Here is a 7,360-nt window from a genome sequence, read left to right on the forward strand (position 1 = left end):
GTGGTATGTGTATTATAGATATAGTACATGTAACTTCAACGATATGCGTATGCCAACCTTCTTAGGAAACAATGCTATTATCGTCCACTCGTATTTAGCGTTGGATGCGCGTAATCGCGGTGGTCCAAGGCAATCCAGTGCGTTGGTCTATATTCAAACTCACACACCTCAAGCGACATTGCAGTTGACCTGATTTGGTATGATGTGCAAGCTTACCGTTTACTGATCAAGATCCCCGCGACACTGTTTCACACAGAATGACAGCTAAAACAATGAAAGAAACAGCATGTGAGGAAATAGACAGATATGCGGCTGACCTTAACGAAATCAGTCAGGCTATATAGAAAACTCCTGAACTATATTATGAGCAGGTAAGTGCGCATCAAGTACTGACAGATTTTCTTGAGAAGCATGGATTTGAGGTTGAGAGGAAGTACAAGCTTGATACAGCCTTCAGGGCAGTGTTTGGTCAAGATGGAACAGGTCCTCACGTGGCCATACTGTGTGAATATGATGCCCTGCCGGAGATTGGACACGCCTGTGGCCACAACCTGATAGCTGAAGTGGGCGTAGCAGCGAGTCTTGGTGTGAAGGAGGCGCTACAGGCAACAGGGACGGGAGGAAAGGTCAGTGTTATACAATGCAGTGTCAATATTACTACATGTGAGATGAAGTGCCGTTCAAGCTTATTGCATTTGCGTAGAGACGAGGCTACAGGGACGGACGGAACGGGAGGAAATGTCAGTGTTATTCAATGCAGTGTCGATGCTACGACAACTCACACGTAAACCAGGTAGTTATCATTTGTCAAAGTAGTAAGAAAAAAGTGGAGAAAAGTGTTTTATACAATCGGTGATTTACAATGTGATTAGGTTGTTCTGACAAAACATCCACTTGCACAGTTTGAGATCGATTGATCATTGGATGAAGAGATATTTACAAAAACCGGTCCACATGCATTTCATGCCAAACTATAGCAACTGCAAACCAAGAAACGGGTGCTACGGAGTAGTTTACTGTAGAAGGCTGTACGAGGCGATGACAACTGACATGAATCGTGACGTCGGTTACCAAGGCAGTGAGGTCATTACAGTGTGACGTCATGCAAATATTGTACTACATTACAAAAACTCTTCCGCAACCTCTTTATGAAACCGGTTTCGCTTGAAACCAAAATATTAACAAAAATACGCTATTCTGTCAATTTAATGCATGTAAGACGTGGGTAATAAATAATATTGACTCGGTCTCATTAATACGAATTATACGAAACTCGTGACCTTCCTATGGACACGAGTTTCGTATAATTCGTTTGTAATGAGACCGAGTGTAGTATTCTCTATATCTCACACAAGCGATATCTCCTGTGGAACACAGTTTTGGATGATAAAGAAAAAAAATCTTCACTATGTATAGCGATTTTATCATTCTTGAGAATGCATGTGCTAATCCAAACACTGCTCTTCCAAACCATTTAAAGCAATAAGGTCAAGGTCAAATATCAAGGTCACAGTAATCCGATTAAATGCTATTTAAATTCTATGTTTTACCGCGCATCTGTCTTAACTGCTGAATAAGGTATAAGAACAGCACCATGTATTTTGTGTCATAAGACACCTCACTGCCTCAGCTTTCTGACAAAATGCATTTGAGACCAGTAATTGTTAGGAAACGTGGGATTCAGGGCGTTTCCATGGTTACCATGCATTTATAATTATTGTATCACAGAAATGCATTACATCATGCCTTTATGTAACTAAATATTGCATTTCAAGAATGTTTACAGGTGTTCATGATATCATGCTCTCTCTCGATCTACGCAATTGGGCTACGATGACATGTGTCAACCAGCCTGATCAAATATCAGTAAAGCTGAAAACTAATACCATCAGACTTTCAGAATGAACTTGTATAAAAAGAAATCCACCCTTTAAATCTAAAACGCTAAAACTAGAACAACTGTGCTAAAACCTAATAGTTGTTCATGTAGACAACATTTCAAGCTATCACAATCTACTAAGGCTCTCCATGCTTTACTTCAGAGACGTGTGTAATAATTTGCACGGGCTGACCAATAATAAGTACAGTAAAATTCTGCAGATCACGTGCCAACCACTGGCACTTTCTTGAAGGATACATCGACTCTTTCATTTCTAGTGGAGCAGTATCTTATAAGAACATGATGGGAATATGAGGTCTTTTCTCTCATTCTGTCTCCATCTTCAGCTGGATATGGTACATATGGCTATCATAGCTGTGACTCAAGACATGGTACTGTCGTTTCCTTGTGTCCATGGGTAGTCATCACTAGTAGATGGGAAACACTATGCTTGCATATCTATCACAGCCATGTCAGCCCGCCATATTTGCCACATCCTACTTATAATAATAAGTCATCTTCTATAGCGCACAGTCTCCAAACACCAAGTGGTTGCTCGCGGCGCTTAATCAGAATGTGATTCTTATTACCCCGGATAACCCAAGCTGCCTGTTAGGCGCTTGAAGGTTATAGTCACATGACTTTATCCAACCGGGTACCCATTTTCTGCTGGGTGAACGGAGGCAATTTGAACAAACTCACTTGCCTAAGGTGAGACCACATGCATCACATGTGTTTCGTTGTGGGGGCAGGACTGAAGTCCTAGAAACTCTCAGGAGTCAAGCTGGCAAACACGGTCACCCATCCAAGGATTGTCCGAGCTCGACGTTGCTTAACTTCGTCATCGAGCACTGTGCACAGAACCACGCGCAACCACTTGTGGATGATCAATATGAAACCATGTCACTAGTTTATTTAAGACTTAGTCTTAAACACAAGCCATCATCCGAGTATTAAAAAATATCGTTTGGCGCAACACTGCCGTCCGTAACCGATGACTGCCGTCCCAAAACATAAGACGATTTAAAAACTGTATTTATAACTGCCAAATTTATCATAACGATAACGACACTGCTCATTGTTGAAGTATCCAGCCGTGTTGTTTCAAATGTTTCAGCTTCAAAACATTTCCAATGTTAGCTGGACAAAGAAAACTTCCAGTGTTGAAGTGTTGAGTTATAATCTGTTAACGAACATTCCACAAGCTGATGAACTACACGTATTGTTCCAAATCCTCAGATGTCGAAATTAGATTGGCAGTGCACCGTCATCTCCGTTCACTCCATATGAAAGATAACTTAACATAGAATATATAGCATATAGAATTTTAAACTTCAAATACTGTTTCCGCGGGGGCCTGGTGAAGCTCACCATCACATTGCCAAGCTAATTTCACAGAGTACCATGTTTAAAGTTCGTGAAATGCTCTCAGTTGACGATCCAATGCTTCGCGTTCGGTTTCAGATAACAAATTTACCGGCATCGATTTCATGTAAAACTCAGCTGATCTTATAAAACTGTCCGTTTATCTCCTAATGGAGGTTGGGTATTATTAATAATTGTGTATTTAACGTTTTAACAAATGTGCTGGGCAGATATTGATTTGGTTTTCCTTATTCAAATTGTTGCAAGTTAACAGAATTTAATGTGAGTGAACTCATACTAGTATACTATTAAGTACTGTTTGGCTAACAAATAATAGCTATCTGACATGAAACACAATATTTTCTAACTGAAGTGAGTGAGTGAGTATGGTTTTACCCCGCGGCTTTTTGCAGTATTACAGCAATATCACGTCGGGGGACACCAGAAATAGACTTCACACATTATACCCATTTGGGGAATGCAACCCTGGTCTTCGGCGAGAAGAGCGAACGCTTTAACCACTAGGCTACCCCAACGCCCCTCCACTTCACTGAAGACAAGTGGACCACGGGCCCACGTTTTAGAAAGACCAGAATGAATGCTGCTGGAGACGAGCACAAACAGACATTTTCATCTACACGTGAATGCGTGTACATGCTGTGGTTTGGGAGAATTTATGGTTGTGGTTTACCATTGGTACTCCACTCACACACAGTTTCCTCATTTCGACCAAACCCGGCCTTGTTTCAACCCGTTAATACCGTGAGCCAAAGAGGGAAAGAGCAAGTGCAATATGTCTTTTGGATTGCTTGTCTGAAAACTGAACCAATATTAAAAGCGGATAGTTTAAGTGGAATGCGTTTGTTTCGACGAATATTTATGTCAAAATGTCGTTCTATTTAAGTTAACTGTACTGGGTACTCCAGCGGAAGAAGAAGGTGGTGGTAAACTTGATCTCATCAACGCCAACGTCTTCAAGGATGTGGATGCTGCGATGATGGCGCATCCAACGCCATATGTAACCGCATTTCCTGTCTTCCTAAGATACACACCTCCGACGTAGGGTAAGATACTATATTTCAGTGCGACGTGATACAGATTATACTTCAAGCACTTATCATTATGATCATTAAGATCGAAAAAGTCCAAGCGTCACTAGGCAAACAAGTGCATACGTGGGTGGTCATATTTTGATACACTTATTTATCCTATAAAATATTTACTTAGTAACAGAGTACACCGCCCGTTATTTCCATTGTTACCATAAGTCATCCCTCATGCCATGACGGATAAACTTAATCATATAATGAAGCAGATGGTCCTGAACATATTTAAGAACTGTAGCATTGTTATAAAACAGTTGTGACATCAAGTTCCACGGCAAGGCGTCTCACGCTGCAGGATTCCCCTGGGACGGCATCAACGCCCTTGACGCCGCGGTCTTGTGCTACCAGAACATCTCCTGTCTCAGACAACAGATGAAACCTGATTGGAGAGTGCATGGTAATGTCTGTTTCACATCTGTTCTTCCAATTTTTAATGCTCGAGAATAAAACATATTAATACAAATCAATAATCATGGATAAATTCTTCAAAATGCAATGTCTTCTATTTTACCGAAGACATTTGTGCAGTTCACCTTCTGCGAACGTCGCTAGTTCATGTTGAATTTAGCAACGACCGGGAAACCATTATATACTAATCAAACGGAAATGACGACCCAGCAATATTTTGCACTGTTTTATTTACACTACTCTAATCGTGGGTACCGAATCCATGCCATTTATTTAGGAATCATAAACAACGGAGGTGTCAAGCCAAATATAATTCCTGAGCTCACAGAACTAGTATTCTCTTCTGAGGGCGCCCACGGACGCAGAGCTTGACGTCCTGAAGGAAAAAGTGTCCAAGTGTATAGAGGCTGCATCGGGATGCTGCCATTGGTTTACAGCAACAGGATGCACGGTCAGTATCTGGCAGATTACCTTACCAGAATCTACAGTCCATAACTTACAGGATGAACCACATAGGCGATGTTTCTATGTGTCGTTGTCAAGCAAGTGTATTGTTCTATGCCCATGAAAATAGTATCAGATGTGTCTTAGACAGAAATATAACAGTGTGTTATTTAATCGGGTTTCAAATGGCAAATGTCCAGTCGCTTCTAGAAACGTGTCTCCAAGGAACTGTTTTTGATCATGTTACTGATGTGACCATGAGTTGTAAAATGAATATTAGTTTGTGTTTTGATCACACCTGCAGTGCGAAAGGCCAACTATATCTAGAAATCATGTATACCATCGACTATGGCCAGATAAACTAAAAGTAACTGTCAGTAATAATAACTCGATGTCGCCAGGAAAGTGTTGGAAATCTGAGCCGACCTGGCCGATCAGTGTCGGAAACAATGAACAAGTTATTGTTATCTACAACTGCCCTCTTTGCTTAGAGGGCAGAACGAATGTGATTACATTTCGGCGTCTACACATACATGTATATTGTTAGGATTATCAACGTAGATACATTAAATGCGCATTTTGTAATCACAATGACCGACTGCCATTAGTTGTAATGAGCGAAGGATATATTGAGTGGAGAGTCTTGAAATATTTCGAAAGTCCAACAAACGTAGTATTTCTTTACTGACAGAAAGTAAAGATTATATGACTCATGGGCTGCTTCTGCTGCACTCAAGCGTATTATTTCTCCTCTGAGAAACTCAGAACGGTTGGCAGTAATATAGTCTTCACATAAACACATGCCAGCCTATGTCATCTAGATGAATGTTTAAAGCGATGTGTTTGTTTCGTATATCACAGGTTGAATACGAGTTCGCCCCAAAGAAATGTTCCAACCTTGTCACAAACAAAACTCTGGGCCAATGCCTTTGAAGCTAACGCTAAGGCTATTGGGGTGGCGTTCACCCACAGGAGCAGCTGAATGGCATGTTTATAGGGTCCACTGACATGGGAAACGTGTCTTACGTCCTTCCCAGCATCCATCCCATATTCTTTGTCGGGGTTGGAGGGTGTCCAAATCACACGAAGAGAGTTTACAGCGGCTGCTGGTGAGTAAAAACTATTATATCAACTCAATTATGACGAAACAGTTCTTTGTCAAAAGCATTTTACAGTATCATGCCATCACTCATCACAAATTATAAAAGCATCGCCAAATTGATCACAGTGACGAAAGGTCGCCAACAGTCCCCACTAGAGACACGTTTTAGTCTATTCATGTTTCAGGCGATCTATATAATGTTGACAATATATTGCACTATGTTGATCCGTTTTAATTTGCCAATGATTTCAAGGTTTCAAAAATTAATTAAGCATAAGTCATGCTTCATAGATATATCTGCTATAAAAACTCCCCATGCTTCATCGATTTGAAATTTTGATATCAGATGGTGGCTAACACATTCTGAGTCTAGCTACGGAAGGATGTTTGGAATTTTTCTAAAAGAATCTCGCCTCGAATATGTATTCACTCACTCAGTAACTGCACATACACTGCATTAAGTACATACACCCCATGTTTAAAATCTTCATGTCAACCAAATGCACAACCAGCCAGAATCTTCCTGCAACCTTTAAAGCTACTAGGTATTCTTTGCCTTGACGGACCCTGCTACCGACTTGTCATCAAGTAAATGTATATATAGAACGGACTGGTCTTACTCTAATTGTAAACCATGGGTGAATAGTGCCCACTTCCGGTGATGGTATTCCTTCCTGTCCACCGCCATGTGGACAATGAGTTTAAGAGGAGAAGAGATAGAGAGAATCGAAAATGATCAGTGATGATGAGGATTATCAGCTGTCACTACTGGGATAGATGAAACAGAATATATGGCATGATGTTGAACATCGGTCAAGGCAGTGGTGACATCTCCTGTTAAGATGTCAAAATCAGTTCCATCAGCTGGCACGATGATGACTTCTGCTGTATGTGCTTTCAAAGAATTCCTTGTGACGAGCAACCTCCAGAAAGGTTACATCATAGAGGTCAATATGTAGTGTGTAGTTTGTCAAGTCCGTACAATATCCAGACTAAATTCACGGGGAAAAGTAAATACTTGCCGTGTTCCACTAAGACGTGAGCACAAATCTGTTG

The 7,360-nt window shown here is 40.9% G+C and overlaps 1 pseudogene; it reads left to right on the forward strand.

The window, feature by feature from the left end:
- The first annotated feature begins 257 nt into the window (after positions 1-257).
- Positions 258-6,315, forward strand: LOC124270888 (annotated as a pseudogene).
- The last annotated feature ends 1,045 nt before the right edge of the window (positions 6,316-7,360 follow it).

Source organism: Haliotis rubra, unplaced genomic scaffold (assembly GCF_003918875.1).
Source record: "Haliotis rubra isolate DU_JTF1 unplaced genomic scaffold, ASM391887v1 Scf1556, whole genome shotgun sequence".
Classification (NCBI taxonomy): Eukaryota; Metazoa; Mollusca; class Gastropoda; order Lepetellida; family Haliotidae; genus Haliotis; species Haliotis rubra.